This window comes from Bombina bombina, chromosome 1 (assembly GCF_027579735.1).
Source record: "Bombina bombina isolate aBomBom1 chromosome 1, aBomBom1.pri, whole genome shotgun sequence".
Classification (NCBI taxonomy): Eukaryota; Metazoa; Chordata; class Amphibia; order Anura; family Bombinatoridae; genus Bombina; species Bombina bombina.
In genome coordinates, this window is record NC_069499.1 from 80,380,789 (window position 1) to 80,405,914 (window position 25,126).

Here is a 25,126-nt window from a genome sequence, read left to right on the forward strand (position 1 = left end):
TCCGTATGATGTTGCAGACCTGATGGTACTGATTGCTATATCTGGTGATAAAAGAAACACCCTTTGAAACATTTTGTTTTATTGGTTTATCTGTTCTTAGAAACTCTGACCTACTTCTCTTAGCTATATCCATCCTAGTAAGGGACACCTCTTTCCTTTTGTAACCTCTCTGACATAAACGATTTTCTAGATCCAAAGCTTGTTCATCATATTCTTCTTGTGTGCTACAATTTCGTCTTAGACGTATAAACTGCCCTTTTGTTACAGACCTAAAAACCCTCTTTGGGTGATTGCTTCTTGCGTGGAGCAGTGTGTTCCCAGAAATAGGTTTTCTGTATACCTTTGTGAACACTTTACTTCCTTTACTCATGAGAGTCACATCTAGATAGCTCAGTTGGGTTACATTAAACTCAAAAGTAAATTTGATTCCTACAGTATTGTCATTAAGATACATTAAAAAATCTCTGGCTTCTTTTTCATTGCCTTCAAGATGGAGCCGCTCCTCGTCGGATGGATGAAGATAGAAGATGCCGCTTGGATGAAGACTTCTGCCCGTCTGGAGGACCTCTTCTGGCCGGATCAGATGAAGACTTCTGCCCCTCTGGAGGACCACTTGCTGGGTGAAGACGTCTCAAGGTAGGGTGATCTTCAAGGGGTTAGTGTTAGGTTTTATTAAGGGGGGATTGGGTGGGTTTTAGAGTAGGGTTGGGTGTGTGTGTTAGGAATCAGTGTACCTTTCACAAAGTATGTCTGAAACTTAGGTTTCAAGTGGATCTCAGGTACAGACTGAAAAATATTATGTCACTTTAAATAATGGAATGTAACACAGTCAGAGTCATAACTTCTAGGAGGTTTTTTTAGAAGTAGTGATTTGGAACTGTGTAATTACTTATAGTAAATAGTTTGCAAATGACTTGCTTTATGTAAGCAGCTGCAGTTGAATTAGAGTAGGTGTGCTGGATCTTGATTGCACAAATGAACTAAAGGAGTTAGCTTAGAGTGGAGTGTTACTTTAATTAAACTGCAATGGAGGATGTTAGGATCACTTAGCAATACAGATGGGGAGAAAGAGAAATGTAACAGTATTGATTGTTTGGTAATCTGGCAACAATGTAACCTGTGGTAGATGAATGCGGGAGCAGGCTGAGATGATTGAGTGGTGACGTCACTCAGGGGCATGTTCCGGTTACGGAGCTCCATTTTAATGTGCAGTGAAATGTAACAACAAGTCAGAGAAAACAAATGATATGATGGTAAGTGAAATACCTTTGAGGCCAGTCCTGTGGCGGGGGTCAGTGGTTTGGAGAGGAGAATGTAGTTAAACTTCACCGGTATGTCCGAAACCGGAAGTAGGTGCCTGTCAGGTTTCTGTGTGCTAGGATCGCACTGAAGGAGCAGACAATTGTTAGAAGTGTTAGGTAAGGCTCTTGGCAACTGAAAATGTTCCCTTGGAAGGAAGGAGGAAAGAGCTTTGAGTTGGTTAGGTCTCCTATGAGAGTGAGTAGTCATGATCAGAGGAATAGAATTATTGAAGGAGCTTAGGATCTAGCAGCTATAGGTCTCCTAGACGAAAATACTAAGCACCTAATGAAAGGTGCACAGGTGTTATGAAGGGAAGTTGGGAGGAGTGTGTGTCAAGAGCAGGAATCCTGACAGTGTGGGTGGTGGGTTTTAATGTTGGGGGGGTATTGTATTTTTTTTTACAGGTAATAGAGATGATTAGTTTGGGGCAATGCCCCGCAAAAGGCCCTTTTAAGGGCTATTTGTAATTTAGTATAGGGTAGGGATTTTTATTATTTTGGGGGGCTTTTTTTATTTTATTAGGGGGATTAGATTAGGTGTAATCAGTTTAAAAAAAAATTGTAATTATTTTATTATTTTCTGTATCTTAATGTTTTTTTTTTTGTACTTTAGTTAATTTTATTTAATTGTAGTTAGTTTAGGTAATTTATTTAATTGTAGTGTAGTGTTAGGTGTAATTGTAACTTAGGTTAGGGTTTATTTTACAGGTAAATTTGTTTTTATTTTAGCTAGGTAGTTATTAAATAGTTAATAACTATTTAATAACTATTCTACCTAGTTAAAATAAATACAAACTTGCCTGTAAAATAAAAATAAACCCTAAGATAGCTACAATGTAACTATTAGTTATATTGTAGCTAGCTTAGGGTTTATTTTATAGGTAAGTATTTAGTTTTAAACAGGTATAATTTATTTCATGATAGGAATATTTATTTAGATTAATTTAAATTATCTTTAAGTTAGGGGGTGTTAGGGTTAGGGTTAGACTTATGTTTAGGGGTTAATAAATTTAATATAGTGGTGGCGACATTGGGGGCGGGAGACTAGGGGTTAATAAATCTAATGTAGGTGGCGGCGGTGTAGGGGGGTCAGATTAGGGGTTAATAAATTTAATGTAGGTGGCGGCTGGGTCCGGGAGTGGCGGTTTAGGGGTTAAACATTTCGTTTAGTTGCGGCAGGGTCCGGGAGCGGCAGTTTAGGGGTTAATACATATAATGTATGTGGCGTTGTGCTCTGGGAGCGGCGGTTTAGGGGTTAATACATTTATTAGGGGGGCAGATTAGAGGTTAATAAGTATAATGTAGGTGACGATGGGCTCCGGGAGCGGCGGTATAGGGGTTCAAAACTTTATTTAGTTGCGGCGGTGTAGGGGGGGGGGAAGATTAGGGGTGTTTAGACTCGGGGTACATGTTAGGGTGTTAGGTGTAGACATTCCCATAGGAATCAATGGGATATCGGGCAGCAGCGAACATGAGCGTTTGCTGCTGTCAGACTCCCATTGATTCCTATGGCATCTGCTGCCTCCAGGGCGGCGTATTCAAAACCAGTTATGCTGGGCCGGAATAGTGGTGAGCGTACCTGATAGGAATTTGATAACTTCCAAAAGTAGTCAGATTGTGCCGAACTTGCGTTCAGAACATCTGTAGTGACGTAAGCATCGATCTGTGTCAGACTGAGTCCGGTGGATCGTATGTTACGTCACTATATTCTACTTTTGCCGGTCTGTAGGGTTTGATAACTACGGCGAATCAAGCTCGCCACAAATACGCTGCAGAATTCCAGCTTATTTGCGGTTGAGAGCTTGATAAATTGAGGCCCAACTCTGAATTTCAAATAAGCAGTAGATTTTTTTCTCTGACAAGTGTATTTTTTACTCCCATTTTCTGCCCCCCTGTATCATGTGACAGACATCAGCCAATCACAGACTAGCATACATATACCCTAGTGAGGAAGATAGGAATTTCAAGTCTTCCTAATGCAACTTCGGCTTTAGCACAGTTGGTCTGGTTTTTACTGCGCCCCCATCGAAGTCAGTCTGCTGATGGAGTTAGTGTGGTTTCATTAACCAAAGTACTGAAATTAGCGTGCCTGAGTCTTTTGCACGCGCTTTAACTTTTTACTTTCAACCTGTAATACCAGCACTAACATGGGAGCGCTATTGTTTTACCTTGAGCTCAGTTAGCACTCAGGAGCGATAAAAACATTTTTTTATTATTATCAAATTGAGAAGTTATATATAATACAATGTTATACCAGCAACCTGTTGAGAGCTTTAGAGTGCAGTAGCTTCCAACACTTTACGGTCAAATTCAGTGAAAAATAAGATAATGAATTTGTCAAGTGTATAATACTCTTCAAAAGAATATTAAAGATGTTTTTAATTGCACTTGGTTCACGCTCCCTAGAGGTCAAAAAGCAAATCCTGTAACCTGCAAATGCTGTAAATTAAATAGCTGTTGTAGGTTATTTACAGCATTTTTAAAACCTAGTTTATAGATTTTGCTTTTCTGCCTCTCTAGGGATAGTGGAACATTGAACTATTTTTACACCAAACCAAGAGGTGTTTAACGTCCTGAGAATGCTTCTATTGTTGGATAGGAGAAATCTAAACAGATTGCCAATTAGTAGTAAGTGAAGGCAGAGCTGTGGGTTTTACCTGCTGCTACTTACTTTCTGCTACAGCGCCCTCTACATGTTGCTTGTATAGCACAGCTGCAGACATTGCTCCAATTTAGAAAAAGATTACAAATGGAGCACACATAATGAAGTGATAAGACACATTAACATATCTAGAGCACAATCCAGTCTAGCACAGGTGCTTTATGTTCCTGATGTAATAGACTTCTATAGGGGTGTACACTGAAATCTATGTTACATCATGCTGAAGAGCTAAACCAATGGTGCACACTAAATACACTCAAGTAGTGGAGTTTTCATTTTGTTATGTACAACACAATTTCAATGGAAATTAGGCATAATAGATGTAGCTACCAATCAGCAAGCGCTACCCAGGTGCTGAACCAAAAATGAGCTGCTCATAAGCTTACATTCCTGCTTTTTTTCAAATAAAGATACAAGGAGAATGATGTAAAATGAATAATATGAGTAAATTAGAAAGTTGTTTAAAATTGCATGCGCTACCTGAATCATGAAAGAAAAAAAAAAATGTGTTTAAGAATCAAAATGCTTTAAATTTTTAAAGCAATATTTTAGATAGTGTACAAGCAAAACACTTAAAGGGACATGACATCCAAAAATGTTATTTTATGATTCAGATAGTGCATTCTATTTTAAACCAATTTCCAATTTAGGCCCAGGAGTAGGGAGCCAGCTACTGATTGGTGGCTGCACATATACCTCTTATCATTGACTTACTGATGTGTTCAGCTAGCCTCCAGTAATGCATTGCAGCTCCTTCAATAAAAAAGGATACCAAGAGAATAAAGCAAAATTGACAATAGAAGTAAATTGAAAGTTGTTTAAAATTATAAGCTCTATCTGAATTGCGAAAGAAAAAAATTGGGTTTCATGAACCTTTAACACACCACCTATAATCCAATCCCAATGAAGAGCTTATACCTCTCTGTGCTATCCATTAAAAATATAGGTTGTGTTATAAAAATATTTGTCACATTAAGATGTTTTGATTAAAATATATAACCAACTACTTGTAATACCAGCTGGTGCATTATTGTTTGCTCTGTGCTATATATGCACACCATTGATTGCGCTCCACTTGTAATCAAGCCCATAGACACATGCACACTTATAACTCTACCTTATTATAATCTCATGAAAAGGTGCAAAGATTCCGCCAAGGAGACCAAAACAAACAGGTAACTTAGCTAAATGTTAACTCTATCGAAATAATGAAAGTTTTATGTTGAATTTAAGGCGCACTAAATACAGTACAATTGCATAATTAAAAGAAAATGCAATAACACTAACTCTGAATTTTGAATAAGCGGTAGATTTTTTTTCTGGCAAATTTATTTTTTCTCCCATTTCCTGGCCCCCTGAATCATGTGGCAAACATCAGCCAATCACAAACTAGTATACATATACCCTGTGCACTTGTGCACATGCTCAGTAGGAGCTTGTTCCCTAGAAATTGTGTATATAATAAGATTGCGTATTAAGATAAGATTATAATAATGTTGCGTGCAAAATGTGATAAGGGAAGTAAATTGGAAAGTGTCTTAAAACTGCATGCTGTTTCTGAATCATAAAAGTTTATTTTGACTTGAGTGTCCCTTTAAGTGAAATGATATTTCCACATTTTCTATAGTTAAAGGGACAGAAAGGTTGAAATTGAAAGTGCACGTGTGTATTTCAATTTGAAATATAGGCATTTTTGCAATATATTTTCATATCCTCACAGGATATGTGTGTATGCTGCAGAAAAACATTAATAAAACCTCTCCTAGAAGAATTTATGCTAATGAAAGTATATTGCAAACATGTTTCTACATTGGGATGCATCCCTGCACATCTCACTTTTGACCTTTCCATCCCTTTAATTTGAAAGGATATATTTTATGATGAACAGGTATTATACTTTCTTTTCTCTGTCTTCCATTTTTATAAGAAAGTAGACATGTGCATGGCGAAAAAAATCGGTTCGGATAGATTCAGATTTTTTCAAATTTTGGTTTGGAGCGATTCGAATTCGGAAAAATTTGAATCAATTCGGTTTCGGATTCATTCGGATTCGAATAAATTCGGTTCTGATTTGTTTCGGATTCATTTGGATTCGAATAAATTCGTCTGGATTCATTTCGGTTCGGAAATTCGGAATTTCGATAAATGTTATGTGGGATTAGACTAGTATTATGTACTGTACATTAGGTGTAACCCATAGCAGAGTGATATAACCTAATATACTGTACAATACTAGTGTAATCCATGGCCATCCGAATCTACCAAATAAATGCGAATAAATCTGAATAAATCCGAAGTAATTCGGATTTATTCGGTAGATTCGGCACTATTTTAATTCGGAGATTCGGTTCGATCCCAATCTCCGAATTTGCCGAATTTTCCGAATTTCCGAATCGAACCGAACCGAATCGCACATGTCTATAAGAAAGGTGTCATCTGCATTGTTTGCTCAGGCCCTGTTTGATCCTGACCTTTGCTAATTAGGATCCTGTTACTGTTATTACCTTTAAATTGTATACCCTTAGCTTGTTACATCAAGCGTGCTTGTGAGACCAGTGCAGCATGTGTAGTTATCTAAGTGTGTTAGTTCATAAGTGTAGGGAGTTATAACAAGGAGTTATACAAAGGAGTGGACAAAATAGACACAAGTGCATTTAAATCTCCCTAAACTAACTGCAAACATGCTAAACTTTCTAATGTCTGCATTAACCTTTTTCTCCCTTCTCCTTAAAGTCACAGCTCTTCCTTTCACAAACAGCAGTCAGGCAATTCATATTTCTCCTTCTCTGCTACCTTCCCCCCTCTACAACACACATGAACTCTATTCCTATCTCACATCCTTCAGCCAGCCATGCTTCACTGATTTAAACTTAAACACTCACATAAGACACATTCTCATCTCCTTTCGCTCACCATATGTCTTCTTCTTGCAGCTGGGGATGTCTCACCTAACCCAGGTCCACCCTCTGCTTGCCCATGTAACCCTCTAAACCTCATTAACTGCACCCCTGTTAGTATACCCCAATTCTCTTGTGCCCTTTTGAATGCACGCTCTGTATGCAATAAGCTTACATCTATTCACAATCTATTTATTTCACGTTCACTTAACCTGTTAGCACTCACGGAAACTTGGCTTTCCTCCTCTAACACAACTGCTGTAGCCTCTCTGTCCTATGGTGGCCTGCACTCGAGTCACACTCCCAGACCAGGAGACAAACAAGGAGGGGGAGTAGGAATTCTCCTTTCACTGCATTCCTTCACCCCACTCTTTTTCCTTCTCATCTTTTGAAGTTCATACTATACTCCTCTTTTCCCCTGTAGCTCTTCATGTTGCAGTTATCTATCGACCCCCTGACCCAGCATCACAAATTCTGGACCACTTTGAAGCCTGGCTTCAACATTTTCTCTCTGGTAATGTCCCTTCTCTCATCTTAAGGGACTTCAACATACCCGTTGATAATCCTAACATGCCTGCTGCCTCTAAACTTCTATCCCTTTGCACTGCCCCAGTGGACAACATCTCCAACCCACTGTGAAGGCAACTCCATAGACCTAGTCTTCAGTAAACTCTGTGATGTTTCCAATTTCCTTAACTTCCCTTTTCCTCTCCCTGACCACCATCTACTAACTTTCTCTCTTACTCTAGCTACTACATCCTTGCAAGCCCTCAAAAAATTGCTACCTTGCAGGAATTTAAATGACTTGGATCTCACAGACTTTTCCACTCAACTGAATCCTCTGCTCTCTAATATTTCATCCCTCTCTTGCCCAAACCTTGTGGCTTTACAGTATAATCCAATACTAAAATCAACACTTGACAAAGCTACACCCTTCACTCTTCGACGTTCATCAATCACTCAACGGCAATCATGGCACACCAAATAGACCAGATATCTTCAGCAATGTTCACGGGCTGCTGAGCGGCAGTGGAGGAAATCACGCACCTGTGCTGATTTCCGGCATTATAAATTCAACCTTAAGTCCTACAACTCTGCACTCTGCCTGGCCAAATAAGTCTTGTATCATCTCACGCATCCAACCCCAGAAAGCTGTTCTCAGCCTTAAACTTCCTTCTATGTCCGCCTGCACCCCCACTCACTACCATCCTCACTGCTCAGATTATTTCTGATAACTTCAAAAATAAAATTGACACCATTAGAAAAGATATCTGCACCTCACATCCCTCAAACCCAGCAATCCTACCCACCCCTTCTATTAACAAAACTCTATGCTACTTCCCTTCTGTAACAGAGGAATAATTCTCTGTACTCCTATCCTTAGTTTATCTCACAACCTGCCAACTTGACCCTATTCTTTTACAACTTTTTCTCTCTCTGCTTCATTAACCCCTACCCTAACTCATCTCTTTAACCAATCTCTCACCGCTAGCACATTTTCTGATACTCTCAAGCATGCGTCAATCATACCAATCCTAAAAAAGCCTTCGCTTGACCCCTCCATCCCTTCTAACTATTGACCGGTCTCCTTACTTCCCTTTGCTTCAAAATTATTGGAACGACTGGTCTATAATTGGCTAACTCAATTTATCACAACTAACTCCTTACTTGATCCACTACAATCTGGTTTCCGCCCTAAACACTCAACAGAAACCGCTCTTACTAAAGTAACAAATGACCTGTTATCAGCTAAAGCAAAAGGCCACTACTCCTTACTAATTCTTCTTGACCTGTCCGCTGCATTTGACACAGTTGACCATTCTCTCCTCCTAAAAATACTACATTTATTTGGCATCCGAAACCCAGCCCTCTCCTGGTTTGCCTCATATCTCTCAAAAACGCTTGTTTTCAGTTTCCTTTAACAACATATCTTGTGATCCTATGCCTCTCTCAGTTGGAGTACCACAAGGCTCTGTCTTGGGTCCCTTGCTTTTCTCTCTCTATACATCCTCCCTTGGAAAACTTATATCCTCATTTGGATTCCAGTACCACTTATATGCTCATGATACCCAAATCTATCTTTCCTCTCTTGATAGCTCTCCCTCTTTGCTCAACCAGATTTCCAACTGCCCCTTTGCAATTTCCTCTTGGATGTCTTCACACTACCTCCAACTCAATCTGTCCAAAACTGAGCTGCTTCTTATCCCCCCCTCTTCGAGACATCCAACACCTGACAGTTCTCTGATGGTTGGAGAATCTATTCTCAACACCTCACCCCAGGTCCACTGTCTTGGGGTTACACTTGACTCAGAACTCACATTCAACCCACATATACAAGTACTTACCAAATCCTGCCGTTCACACCTACGCAACATTTCCAGAATTAGTCTCTTCCTTACTCAAAAAAACTACAAAAATACTTATTCATTCCCTCATTTTGTCATGCATTGATTATTGTAATCTACTTCTAAATGGCCTTCCAAAACACTGCCTCTCCACCCTCCAATCTATTATGAATGCTTCTGCTAGACTCATCCACCTAAGTCGCTGATCTACATCAGCTGCTCCACTCCAGAATACAATTTAAAGTATTAATCCTAACTTACAAAGCACTCAAAAGTCTAACTCCCAACTATATTTCCTCTCTCATCGGGAAATATTCCCCATCACAACCTCTTCGATCAACTTCTGACCTATGTCTCTCAACTCCTGTTTACCCTACGTCCCACTTCTGTCTCCAAATGTCTGAAACCTTGTATAGCTTCAGACGCTCCTTGAAAACCCACCTATTCAGAGAGGCTTACCATCTCTCCTCCATCTCTCATCCTAACCAAACTAATACATGAACTGTCTGACGCACTTCTGCAACTACAACCGATGTGACAAGCTACTCCCAACCTTATGTCTCTGCAACCTAAACCTATAGACTGTGAGCTATCCGGAGCAGGGCCCTCTTCCTCCTGTACTAGATTTATTTAGTTGTGCTATGTTTTGTATTTTATCCCTAATCCTTGTAATTGTATCCCCCTATCACTGTACCCAGCACTACAGAATTTGGTGGCGTTACACAAATAAATAATAATAATAACAATAATAATAATTTCACAGAGAAAAGTGCTCTGAAGGCAAAAAAATGTGCATTGATGAATTAAATCATGTCACTAGAATATCCCTTTAACGGTTTTAATAAAGGGACTATAAAGTCATATCATTTTACAAATCTTTCCAATTTACTTCCATTTTTAAAATGTGCACAGTCTTTTTATGTACACACTGAGCATGTGTAACAGTTCACAGCATATATGCAGATGCATTTGTAATTGGCTGATGGCTACCACATGATACAGGGGGAGGGGGAAATGGAAATAACTTTGAAATTTGTAAGAAAAAAATCTACAACTTATTTGAAATTCATAAGGGCGTTTGCATTGTCTTTCTATTATGCATTTGTTGATTATACAATCCTACAATATTGATTGTTCCTTTAATTATATAATATTACAATGCTCTAATGTGCTAGAGAATTTTATTATTGCATGAATGCTTACTGATAACTAACTATGGCCTAGATTTGGAGTTTGGCGGTAAAAGGGCTGTTAACGCTCCGCGGGTTTTTTTCTGGCCGCACCATAAATTTAACTCTGGTATCGAGAGTTCAAACAAATGCTGCGTTAGGCTCCAAAAAAGGAGCGTAGAGCATTTTTACCGCAAATGCAACTCTCGATACCAGAGCTGCTTACGGACGCGGCCGGCATCAAAAACGTGCTCGTGCACGATTCTCCCATAGAAAACAATGGGGCTGTTTGAGCTGAAAAAAAACCTAACACCTGCAAAAAAGCAGCGTTCAGCTCCTAACGCAGCCCCATTGTTTCCTATGGGGAAACACTTCCTACGTCTGCACCTAACACTCTAACATGTACCCCGAGTCTAAACACCCCTAACCTTACACTTATTAACCCCTAATCTGCCGCCCCCGCTATCGCTGACCCCTGCATTACACTTTTAACCCCTAATCTGCCGCTCCGTAAACCGCCGCCACCTACATTATCCCTATGTACCCCTAATCTGCTGCCCTAACATCGCCGACCCCTATGTAATATTTATTAACCCCTAATCTGCCCCCCACAACGTCGCCGACACCTACCTACACTTATTAACCCCTAATCTGCCGAGCGGACCTGAGCGCTACTATAATAAAGTTATTAACCCCTAATCCGCCTCACTAACCCTATCATAAATAGTATTAACCCCTAATCTGCCCTCCCTAACATCGCCGACACCTACCTTCAATTATTAACCCCTAAACTTCCGATCGGAGCTCACCGCTATTCTAATAAATGGATTAACCCCTAAAGCTAAGTCTAACCCTAACACTAACACCCCCCTAAGTTAAATATAATTTTTATCTAACGAAATAAATTAACTCTTATTAAATAACTTATTCCTATTTAAAGCTAAATACTTACCTGTAAAATAAATCCTAATATAGCTACAATATAAATTATAATTATATTATAGCTATTTTAGGATTAATATTTATTTTACAGGCAACTTTGTAATTATTTTAACCAGGTACAATAGCTATTAAATAGTTAAGAACTATTTAATAGTTACCTAGTTAAAATAATAACAAATTTACCTGTAAAATAAATCCTAACCTAAGTTATAATTAAACCTAACACTACCCTATCAATAAAATAATTAAATAAACTACCTACAATTACCTACAATTAACCTAACACTACACTATCAATAAATTAATTAAACACAATTCCTACAAATAAATAAAATTAAATAAACTAGCTAAAGTACAAAAAATAAAAAAGAACTAAGTTACAGAAAATAAAAAAATATTTACAAACATAAGAAAAATATTACAACAATTTTAAACTAATTACACCTACTCTAAGCCCCCTAATAAAATAACAAAGCCCCCCAAAATAAAGAATTCCCTACCCTATTCTAAATTAAAAAAGTTACAAGCTCTTTTACCTTACCAGCCCTGAACAGGGCCCTTTGCGGGGCATGCCCCAAGAATTTCAGCTCTTTTGCCTGTAAAAGAATAAATACAATACCCCCCCCCCCAACATTACAACCCACCACCCACATACCCCTAATCTAACCCAAACCCCCCTTAAATAAACCTAACACTAAGCCCCTGAAGATCTTCCTACCTTGTCTTCACCATCCAGGTATCACCGATCCGTCCTGGCTCCAAGATCTTCATCCAACCCAAGCGGGGGTTGGCGATCCATAATCCGGTGCTCCAAAGTCTTCCTCCTATCCGGCAAGAAGAGGACATCCGGACCGGCAAACATCTTCTCCAAGCGGCATCTTCGATCTTCTTCCATCCGGTGCGGAGCGGGTCCATCTTGAAGCAGGCGACGCGGATCCATCCTCTTCTTCCGATGTCTCCCGACTAATGACGGTTCCTTTAAGGGACGTCATCCAAGATGGCGTCCCTCGAATTCCGATTGGCTGATAGGATTCTATCAGCCAATCGGAATTAAGGTAGGAATTTTCTGATTGGCTGATGGAATCAGCCAATCAGAATCAAGTTCAATCCGATTGGCCGATCCCATCAGCCAATCAGATTGAGCTCGCATTCTATTGGCTGATCGGAACAGCCAATAGAATGCGAGCTCAATCTGATTGGCTGATTGGATCAGCCAATCGGATTGAACTTGATTCTGATTGGCTGATTCCATCAGCCAATCAGAAAATTCCTACCTTAATTCCCATTGGCTGATAGAATCCTATCAGCCAATCGGAATTCGAGGGACGCCATCTTGGATGACGTCCCTTAAAGGAACCGTCATTAGTCGGGAGACATCGGAAGAAGAGGATGGATCCGCGTCGCCTGCTTCAAGATGGACCCGCTCCGCACCGGATGGAAGAAGATCGAAGATGCCGCTTGGAGAAGATGTTTGCCGGTCCGGATGTCCTCTTCTTGCCGGATAGGAGGAAGACTTTGGAGCACCGGATTATGGATCGCCAACCCCCGCTTGGGTTGGATGAAGATCTTGGAGCCAGGACGGATCGGTGATACCTGGATGGTGAAGACAAGGTAGGAAGATCTTCAGGGGCTTAGTGTTAGGTTTATTTAAGGGGGGTTTGGGTTAGATTAGGGGTATGTGGGTGGTGGGTTGTAATGTTGGGGGGGGGGGTATTGTATTTATTCTTTTACAGGCAAAAGAGCTGAAATTCTTGGGGCATGCCCCGCAAAGGGCCCTGTTCAGGGCTGGTAAGGTAAAAGAGCTTGTAACTTTTTTAATTTAGAATAGGGTAGGGAATTTTTTATTTTGGGGGGCTTTGTTATTTTATTAGGGGGCTTAGAGTAGGTGTAATTAGTTTAAAATTGTTGTAATATTTTTCTTATGTTTGTAAATATTTTTTTATTTTCTGTAACTTAGTTCTTTTTTATTTTTTGTACTTTAGCTAGTTTATTTAATTGTATTTATTTGTAGGAATTGTGTTTAATTAATTTATTGATAGTGTAGTGTTAGGTTAATTGTAGGTAATTGTAGGTAGTTTATTTAATTAATTTATTGATAGGGTAGTGTTAGGTTTAATTATAACTTAGGTTAGGATTTATTTTACAGGTAAATTTGTTATTATTTTAACTAGGTAACTATTAAATAGTTCTTAACTATTTAATAGCTATTGTACCTGGTTAAAATAATTACAAAGTTGCCTGTAAAATAAATATTAATCCTAAAATAGCTATAATATAATTATAATTTATATTGTAGCTATATTAGGATTTATTTTACAGGTAAGTATTTAGCTTTAAATAGGAATAAGTTATTTAATAAGAGTTAATTTATTTTGTTAGATAAAAATTATATTTAACTTAGGGGGGTGTTAGTGTTAGGGTTAGACTTAGCTTTAGGGGTTAATCCATTTATTAGAATAGCGGTGAGCTCCGATCGGAAGTTTAGGGGTTAATAATTGAAGGTAGGTGTCGGCGATGTTAGGGAGGGCAGATTAGGGGTTAATACTATTTATGATAGGGTTAGTGAGGCGGATTAGGGGTTAATAACTTTATTATAGTAGCGCTCAGGTCCGCTCGGCAGATTAGGGGTTAATAAGTGTAGGCAGGTGTCGGCGACGTTGAGGGGGGCAGATTAGGGGTTAATAAATATAATATAGGGGTCGGCGGTGTTAGGGGTAGCAGATTAGGGGTACATAGGGATAACGTAGGTGGCGGCGATTTGCGGTCGGAAGATTAGGGGTTAATTATTTTAAGTAGCTTGCGGCGACGTTGTGGGGGGCAAGTTAGGGGTTAAGAAATATAATATAGGGGTCGGCGGGGTTAGGGGCAGCAGATTAGGGGTACATAAGTATAACATAGGTGGCGGTCGGCAGATTAGGGGTTAAAAATTTTAATCGAGTGGCGGCGGTGTGGGGGGACCTCGGTTTAGGGGTACATAGGTAGTTTATGGGTGTTAGTGTACTTTAGGGTACAGTAGTTAGGAGCTTTATAAACCGGCGTTAGCCAGAAAGCTCTTAACTCCTGCTATTTTCAGGCGGCTGGAATCTTGTCGTTAGAGCTCTAACGCTCACTGCAGAAACGACTCTAAATACCGGCGTTAGGAAGATCCCATTGAAAAGATAGGCTACGCAAATGGCGTAGGGGGATCTGCGGTATGGAAAAGTCGCGGCTGAAAAGTGAGCGTTAGACCCTTTAATCACTGACTCCAAATACCAGCGGGCGCCCAAAACCAGCGTTAGGAGCCTCTAACGCTGGTTTTGACGGCTACCGCCGAACTCTAAATCTAGGCCTATGTGCTTAAAAATGTTAACGCTTTTAAACAGATAGATAGTGCCCCATTTAGGGCCAGCTTACGGAGTGGAGGGCAAAATAATGCTTTCGCAAGCTTAATATTTGCGCTCCACTCAGTAATACCAGGGCATGCAAATGTGCACTGGTATTACAACTTGAGTGCAATGTGAAACCAACCTCACGTTCGCATTGCTGGGAAGCATAGCGCTCACAAGAGTGTGCCTTGTCAGAGACGGCAAAGGACCTAAGCGCAGCAAAGTGGGTAATTTGCGCAGTAATGGGAGGTAAATGTTAAGTATATATGTATATGAGGTGAATTTGCCCATTTCCGTGCATGTGAAAAATGAGTGCTCTGCTTGTAATATAGCCCTTAATAAACACTGGGTGGACACCTGTCTGTCCACATTCGAGGCTTGCAAGGCAGCAATAGCAGTTGTTCAGGCAGTCCTGCCCTCTGTTCTTATGTAAAAAATTGCACAACACCTGAGCTTGTCAATTACCTCAGAAGAGTAACCTCACGCTCCTTTAACTCTCTCTCTCTCTTTGCTTAAGAAATGGACATGTAAGAAAGCTACTATCTTGAAATACATGGCAGAGGGCACCTTTGAGGTTTGGGTTACTGCATTCAAGAGCGGGGGGGGGGGGGGAACTTTTTCTAAACAGCCATTATATATAGTTAACCCCTTTACAGGCATTAAACACATAATTACCAGCAAACATTTATTACTTTACTGTACGTCCTTTCCAGACCATATTAGGCACTTCTGTTAATATGTTGCAGTACTTCTGGCAGCCAAATGGTTAATATTCCTTGTCTGTCCACTTACATACAGGTTACAGCAGGGAGAGAAAAGTTACAGCCCTTTGACACTTATTTTGATTTTTTTTTATTGTTTGGCAAAAAGCTTTTCCCATTACACACAAGAAAAATATTCTTTGTGTTCTCTGGAACAGGGATGGGCTTGTCTGCCTGGATAGAGTTAAATCGCAAAACAAAAGTGACCTTCATAAAAGTAATACCTTTGTGGCTTTGAGTTTTTTTACCACAAGCTGTAATCTTCATTCCAGGAATGGGCTAGTCTGTTGTGACCGGGCAATGATATCACCACAGCATTTAGACCGGATCTGATTCACTGAGAGACTTGAGCCAATAAAACTCATCTTCTCTGCTTGCCCCTCAACTAAAATACCAGTCCATCGCCACAAATATTTACAGGTAAACTATATAATAGCATCTGGAAAGTGTTTAATTTAATAAATGAGCAAATTACCCAAATAAATGAGAAAATTAATAAATGAACACATTACCAAGTTATTTGTATGGCTATAAACAAAAAAGTATTTTGTATTTTTACACTGGAATATTTAAAGGGACATTATAGTGCAATTCAGTTCTCTGTGGCTTCCAATTGATATACTTTAACAATGTGTTTAACTCCGTGTGAAGGTTAAACACATAATATTGCATGGTAATTATCTATTGCAGTGATTTTTAACCTTTTTTTTTTTGCTGTGGCACACTTTTTTACATTAAAAAATCCTGTGGTACACCATCATCCCAAAATTTAAAAAAAATCACACATTGTAGCCTAATACAGCATATATATATATACACATACACACAAACACACACATACTGTATGTATTGTGCTGTTATGCCATGCCTCCTACAAACTACCCCTGCACTGGGAGTAAAAAACAAGCAAAGTTTAAAAAATATATCACACTGTTGTCAGTCTGCCGTGGCACACCTGAGGATCTCTCACGGCACACTAGTGTGCCACGGCACACTGGTTGAAAAACACTGATCTATTGTATCCATATTTACAAGAGAAAACAGTATACAATTAATACATGACCAGAATGCATAGCTTTAGCAGATATGTTGAATACTGAGTTACTATGTGAGAAAGCTGATCACCTGAAATATACCTTTTGAACCTAAGGCATAAGTAAGTATGCCTGATCATCTGTGGCCTCCCTCCCCTGCATTCCCCAAAACTCAAAATTTCTAAGAAATCACACCTTGAGAATATTTATTAAAGGGACACTAAAGTAAAAATTAAAATGTTGTGATTCAGATAGAGCATGCAATTTTAAGATTCTTTCTAGTTTACTTCCATGATCAAATTCTGCCCTGTTTTTTTTTTTTTTTACATATATGCACATTTTCAAGACACCTGCTACTGCTGAGCATGTGCAAGACTTCACATGAGTCTGTTAATGGCTGATGGCTGTCACATGATGCAGGGAGCTGGCAAATTGAAATAAATGTTGAAATTTGAGTAAGGGCTCTCTGTACAAAGCAGTGGTAAGCTGCTCCAGAGCCTTTGCAGGGCAGATTTGCACATGCAAGCCTGCTTCCCACAATGTAGGAAGCAGCTGTAATTAGGCCGCTGGCTATTACTCTCTTCGCCACCTCTGAGGTGGCGAAGATAAATCACAGAGTGCTTGCACACTCTCTGTGATTGACAGTCTTCTCTATTGCACGATTGGTATCGTGAGTGAAAGGGCGGGCTTTACACACTAATCGGAGTGTGTAATGATGCATATAGGCCAGCGGACGAACAGATCTGCTGCATGTATGCAGCGAAGGCGTGCGGACAGCTTCTCAAGTTGAGAATCTGTCCGCACGCCTTTTAATACATGGGATCCTAAGGGCTATTGCATTTTGTTTTTATTTTGTATTTGTTGATTATGCAATTCTAATATATTTAACTGAGTGATTGTCCCATTTTGATTGAATTAAAGGGACAGTCTAGTCCAAAATAAACTTTCATGATTCAAATAGGATATGTAATTTTACACAATTTTCCAGTTTACTTTTATCACCAATTTTGCTTTGTTCTCTTGTTATTCTTAGTTGAAAGCTAAACCTAGGAGGTTTATATGCTAATTTCTAAGCCCTTGAATGCCGCCTCTTCTCTCAGGGCATTTTGATAGTTTTTCACCACTAGAGGGTGTTAGTTCATGTGTGTCATATAGATAACACTGTGCTCACGCACGTGGAATTCCTATAAGCCAGCACTGATTGGCTAAAATGCAAGTCTGTCAAATAAACTGAAATAAGGGGGCAGTTTGCAGAGGCTTAGATGCAAGATAATCACAGAGGTAAAAAGTGCATTAATAAAATGGTGTTGTTAATGCAAAACTAGCGAATGGGTAATAAAGGGTTTATCTATCTTTTAAAACAATAAAAATTCTGGTGTAGACTGTCCCTTTAAGAATGTCTGGCAATCAGAGTTAGTTGACAGTGCTGGATGACAGTATATTCTGGCTCTGAGGTGAGATAGTAAGTAGCATAGCACTCCCTGATTATTTGCATCCACTACCCTTATATGCACATCACAGCAACTTTACTAGTATTGAAAGAAGAGTTTCCTATTTAAATAAAAAATAAGCCATATACCGTCATGCTCTTCCTGGTAGCTGATATTGTTTATGTGTGCAGTTCTAAGTTTAAAAAATAGCTCCCCTGTAAGTTTCTAAACTGCACCTGATGGTTTAACTATGGGATCTATCCAGAATGTGCACAACAGCACCAGCCTGACAACATTGTGTGACATAACCGACTTGAAGAAGTACAAGACCTCTATTTTTTAAACACTTGTGATGTCATCCTTTAACCAACACAAAATGGATTTGAAGTAAGCATTATAAAAAAATCAGCAAATTTTAAGGCCCCATATATTAAAATGAGTACAGACAAGGTACTCAACTTGAGAACTTGTCTGCACTGCTTCACGGCATAAAAGCATGTAATGTTGCCCCCTTGCCTTGCACAACCAATTGGGCGAGAGAAGGTCCTGTCAATCACACAGAGAAAGAGTGTTTGGGGTGTTTGCTCTCCGCCAACTTAGAGGTGGCGGAGAGTTTAAGAAGCAGCCGTCTAATGACCACTGCTTCTTACTTTGCAGGAAGAAGGGTCGCATGTGTAAACCTTCCCCGGAAGAGCTCCAAAGCAGCTTACGCTGCTTAGTGCCTGGAGCCCTTAGTGCAAAGTGAATGGGCTATCCACAAAGCACCAGACTCGTTAAATTCAGTGTTGAACACAATTATAAAATTGTTCATTTTTGGTGTTATTTAGCAAACACAGATGTCAATTGTTATTAAGTCAATTTGGACATGAAAATTCCACTGCATTGAGCGTCACTTGAACTATGTGTTTAACTCTGTTTTGTGGCTTAAATACCAAGAAAAGCAGTGTCAATAGTCGTAAAATGACATGCTCTAACGCATTAGAGCATGTCATATTTTGACTATTTAAGCCAATAAATGGTCAGTCTACTCCAGATTTTGTATTGTTTAAAAAGATAGATAATTCCTTTGTTACCCATTCCCCAGTTTTACATAACCAACACTGTTATATTAATATACTTTTTACCTTTGTGATTACCTTGTATCGAAGCCACTGCAGACTGCCCTCTTATCTCAGTTCTTTTGACAGACTTGTATTTAAGCCAATCGGTGATGACTCATAAATAACTCCACTGGAGTGAGCACAATGTTATATATATATATATATATATATATATATATATTTATATATATATATATATATATATATATGGCACACATGAACTAGCGCTGTCTAGCTGTGAAAAACTGTCAAAATGCACAGAAATAATAGGCGGCCTTCAAGGGCTGAGAAATTAGCTTATGAGGTATAGTTTCACCAAAGAATACCAAGAGAACTAACGCAAATTTGATGTAAATGTAAATTGGAAAGATTTTTTAAATGACATGCCCTATCTGAATCATGAAAGTTTAATTTTGACTAGACTGTCCCTTTAAGATCAGTGACCTAGACAACACAGAAAATCAGGAACTTATTTTGATATGTTTTACACAAAATGACAATTGATACAGTATATTAATAAATGATTCATTTAATTATTTCATATATTGCCTTTGAATTGTCAAAATCATATAGAAAACTTTAATAAATATAACATGTGTTGTGTCAGAACTAATTAATAGAAAGACAGAAAAGCAATAAATTATAGTCTATTTTGATGGCTACAAAAGGAAAATATGAAAAAATGCAAATTGCTGTGGGAAACATAGCTTGTAATACGTACAAGTGAATAAAATGTATACAACAATGATTACAGGCATACTTATTAAAGGCACAGTAATGTAAAAATAAAATTTTAATGGGTGAGATAGAGTTTCCAGTATTAAACAATATATTTCTATTATTACATTTGCTCGTAAGCTCAGGAGTGTGCAAGTGTGAGTAGAACTCTATGCTTGTAACAATATTTGTAGAAGTATCATAGATTGTTGCAAACTACTTCTATAGAGAGCTAAATGAACATCTGAGCTCCTATACAACTATTTAGGTTTACTCTTCAAGAAAGGATACCAGGAAAACAAAACAAATTTGAAAATGAAAAGTTGCTTAAAATTGCATGCCATATCAGAATCAAGAAAGTTCAATTTTGACTTTACTGTCCCTTTAAATACTATTATTATATATACTCAAATTGTTTATATAAAATATAATCTAAATATAAACTTCAATCCATGCAGCAAGATGGACAGAAGGGAACTAACAGACATTTATATATTTATTTACTTTTTTGGGTTCAAAGTCTAATGATGCTTTATTCTAGAGGACTGCGATGGTTGACACATTATTGCACTGGTATGATGCTAAGTATATAAAAATAATAGTACTTAGGTATTTATTTTCTAATACATTGTAAAAAATACATGTAACAAATAAACGTTCAAGCAATATATAGTAACGTGTCAGATTGATAATTTATGATCCTAAAGAAAAAAGACAAGACTCAGTGGACTTATGTTTCTTATCTGCTGTCAGAATCAATGTTTCTCTGTTTCTATATCACAATGTTCAGAGTTGTAACATATAGAAGTAAAACAGAGAAAAAAACATTATTCTCTTTAAGCATGTGTTGACCCACATATGTGTAAAATGGCCTCAATTAAAATGAAAACTGCACAGTATGTTTACAATAAAACACTCAGGTACAAAATATAATTGATTCACAGCTTTTTTAAATTCCCCAAGGGTAAAACTGAACACAAGCTTGTGATCTGATTCTGGAAATGGACTGGCTGAAGCCCAGGGAATTTTTAGAAAGCACTTAATCATAATGTGAGCAGAGAGTAAGTAATCTGTATAGGAGGAGAATATAATAAAGAAAAGAAAATATAAATAAATACCTAAACGTAACCCTTTGTGTGCCAGATGTAGTACAGCCCCTTTGTCACATGAATTACCTTATCATGTGCTCATTAATATTGTATATGACATTAAAAAACTCTTATTTTGTGTAAAAATTTGTGCTGGTCTCAAACTACCTAGAGAGACCAAAAAAAAACAAACAAATTTTGTAGCATTTTAAAGAAAACCTAAGTTACCAAATTTACTTTTTGACCTCTCTAGGAAGATAATTTAATGTATTCATAATATCACTGGTATAGTTAGGTTCTCTAATGACCTGGACAATGGGAAACTGCTGCCCTATGAAGAAAAAAAACACCCTACAAGTTTACTGGAAATAGAAGAAAAAAGAGCGCAACCACGACTCAAGGTAAAATGTTTTATATTTCCACTTTGAGCATATGTTATAAGGGTCACGGAAGCATTGCGCGCTTCCATAGGCTCCAATAGGAGCCTTGTTCTCATGCCATCAGACACAGAACAGAACCTAAGCGCAGCAAAGGGGGTAAGTCGCGCAGTGATGGGCAGCAACCTTAAATATATATGTATATGCTTATAAGCAAATACATATATTTATAGGGAACACACAGTTCCAATAGACTGCTATGTAAAGGCACTTTTTTAGTGTTGGATTTTTTCCTAACACCCCACAGCAGCCAACTGTAGCCCTTCAAAATGGCCTAGTGCAGTTATTTATTTATTTTTTTAAATAAAAAATGCAAATATATTTTATATTCAAAAACGCACTAGACACTGTATTTTGGGAGCAATTGGGGCACATTTAAAAAAATTAACCAGAGGTCTGGTTAATTTTTTAAGTGATAATTGCTACCGCAAGCTTGCACCCCCCTTGTCCATCCATTACCACAAAACATAACTTAAATAGCTCTTTTTCTTCTACAAAAGACATAACTGGTTGAATATCTACCATTTATTTTACATCTCACCCAGACCACACAGCTCCACACCCTCTCAGTTCTGTAAATTGTGTATAGCCAATCAGAAAATGTACATAGGTACTGACAGCAAATTACCCTTTACTGCAATATAACATAAACAATTACTAGATTTCTGATTGCTTATTTGTTATAAAAAATTAGTGTTAATGCCTTGAGTTAGCACCAGCCTAATAGTACTGAAGCAGTTAAATAGGATGACAGTTTAAGACTAAATGTTTTCGGTTGTCTAGCATTTTGAAATGATGCTTTAGGGAGTGTACATTCCAACTCTTTTTTTTTTTTTAAAGAGAAGACAATCATTTTACCGTCTAATGATTGACTAATTATCCTTACTGCTGGTCACAACTTGCTATGTGGAACAAACTTCCCCAAAAGCATCCAGCATGGACTGCGAGCCAAAATTGTCTGTAATGCTCATGCCGAACTTATTTTTACTTGTAGAAATATAATAATACTTATAGTAACTTTACACAGAAATTGACCATTGCTATTGTAGAATGCTAACATAATAAGAGAAATTAGCATGACTTTTATTTACTTGAAATGTTTTCTTGTGAGATTACAGGCACTTCAAAGGACTGAAGAGTGAATGAAATACAATTTTCCAATTTGAAGGGGTATTAAAGGGACAGTCAACCACAAAATTGTTTAAAAATATAGATTAACACCGTTAACACCTATTCCCCCACTTTGCACAACCTTCATTGTTATATTAATACTCTGTATAACCTTTAAACATCTACATGTCTGCCTGTTTCTAAGCCACTACAGACAGCCTCTTATCACATGCTTTTTTATTAGCTTTTAACAACAGGAGAGAGCTAGTTCATGTGAGCTATAAAGATAACATTGTACTCACGCCCGTGGAGTTATGCTCAACACATCACTAATTAGCTAAAATGCAAGTTACAAGATAATAAATAAAAAAAGTCATGTGATCAGGGGGCTGTCAGAAGAGGCTTAGATACAAGGTAATCACAGAGGTAAAATGTGTATTAATATAACCATGTTGTTTATGCAAAAATGGGTAAAGGGTAATAAAGTGATTATCTATCTTTTTAAACATTAACATTTTTGAAGTTGACTGTCCCTTTAAAATAATATATATATATATATATATACAGTATATATATATTATATATACAGTATATATATATTATATATAATGACTCCACCCCTTTTACTGGGGTCATTGTAAATGTATTGAATGCAGGCTGGACAATGAGGTATATAAAGGTGAGCAGTTTTATTTAACTTCTGCTGATTCAATTTGCTGATTTAATTCTTTTGTCTCCTTTTCAGCAAAAAAAATTCAACTGTCATTGGTGGTAGTGAGAAATAAGAAAAGGAAACCATTATTGTATCTGCAGAATTGTTTGTCAGTGCTGAACACACCACTAGTCCCAAACAAGTGTCACTATATATATTTATGTATCCATAACACCCTATAGCATTGAAATACCCCTGTTTATAATATATATATATGTATTATAAACAGGGGTATTTCAATGCTATAGGGTGTAATGTTAGGTTCTTGTGTGGTATAGGTGTCAGAAATCTGATTATGAATGGCCAATGCCAGTTTCTATTTACTAGAAGTTACCTCAATCAATATGATGTAATTGTTGCATCTGTGTTGCATCTGTGAGGGAGAGACCTCTGGTGTGGTGATGGTGGGAATCTTTCAGAGTGCACCTTCTTTATCTCTTGGAGTATGTTAGAGGGGTACGTCTGGGGAGTAGTACCTCGTGGCATTACTGTTATATTCTTAACCACTGCAGGATCATCTCACTAGGGCAATCACTTTAAGGATATTTAGGTACCACTGCTTTTTTCTTTCAGTAGCTGAAGCACCTTCTCAGTAGTTTAGTCCACTGAAGTCAATAGAATTATCATGAAATCCTCAGACAAACCTAGGTAATTTTTAACTACATAATTAGCTAGTTTATCACTTTAATTATGTGGTTAACAAAATAACTAGATTATATTCACAGTGCACTTATATTATTATATGAGATATTTCAGTTTTTACTAGTGGCCACTAGCTTGTTTTTTTTCTATTTATGATTTTAATGTGGTATTGTATAGTTAGCTTCAATATAAGGCTATTTTGTTTTACATTTTATTCTCAATAAATTTATATTTTTTGCGCACCTTTATATGTGTTTTATGATGGCAGCTGGCTAGGGAACCCTTTTGTTCCTTCTTTCTCTCTCTCTCTCTCTATATATATATATATATATGTCTCGGGATTAGCACTCTCACCTTCCAAAATGACTGCCAGGGTGTCAGGTACGTAAATCACATAGAAAAAGTTGCAGATACGCATTCTCTGGACCTTTGAAGTAAATAATTTATTGTGAACAGTGACGTTTCGGGGATCAAACTGTCCCCTTCCTCAGACTAAATGTTTGGTCTGAGGAAGTGGATGGTTTGATCCCGAAACGTCACTGTTCACAATAAATTATTTACTTCAAAAGTCCAGAGAGTGCAGTTCTGCAACTCTCTCTCTCTCTCTCTCTCTCTCTCTCTCTCTCTCTCTCTCTCTCTCTCAGATCTCTCTCTCTCTCTCTCAGATCTCTCTCTCTCTCTCTATTAATATATATATATTTATATATATATATATATATATATATATATATATATATATATATATATATATATATATATATATATATATATATATAAACACACATAAAGTCTAGTACTCACTCACAAGCTCTCAGCTAGGATTAAAAAGCAAAACCAGAAGAGTTAGTTACCGCATTTGGCCAAATGGGACAAGCCCAGGTACCACGCCAAGGTCTCTTCCACATACCTGGGTCCCTAATACAGCCACACAACTGTAGATATGCATACAAATGCAAGCTAATAATCAAACAAACTGGGAACAGGTCAGGGCTCACAGACTTTTGTAATCACCCTGGGCATAAGCAAAATCAGGAAAAAGGAATGCACATCCAGACTGGACCGGGTACATAAAAAGGCCCAGCTTTGGTTGCTATCGCACTCACATAAAGCTCCTCTATTTACAGAGTCACAGGTAGTTAACCCCGGGCCTGCCAGGGTGCAAGTCCTTAGGGAGAATAGCAAAATCAGACAAAACAGCACACATAAAGTCCAGTACTCACTCACAAGCTCTCAGCTAGGATTAAAAAGCAAAACCGGAAGAGTTAGTTACCGCATTTGGCCAAATGGGACAAGCCCAGGTACCATGCCAAAGTTGGGCCTGTTTATGAGTCATGGGATGTGTACCCAGTCCAGTCTGGATGTGCATTCCTTTCTCCTGATTTTGCTTATGCCCAGGGTGATTATAAAAGTCTGT

General features: G+C 38.0%; 1 long non-coding RNA gene across 3 annotated transcripts in view; it reads left to right on the forward strand.

The window, feature by feature from the left end:
- The first annotated feature begins 1,174 nt into the window (after positions 1–1,174).
- Positions 1,175–25,126, forward strand: part of LOC128644864 (uncharacterized) — a 359,997-nt gene continuing 336,045 nt past the window's right edge. For all 3 annotated transcript variants that reach the window (XR_008400053.1, XR_008400054.1, XR_008400052.1), the window contains exons 1-2: positions 1,175–1,253; positions 15,715–15,862. This is a non-coding gene — a long non-coding RNA (uncharacterized LOC128644864). The remainder of the gene's footprint in view (positions 1,254–15,714; positions 15,863–25,126) is intronic.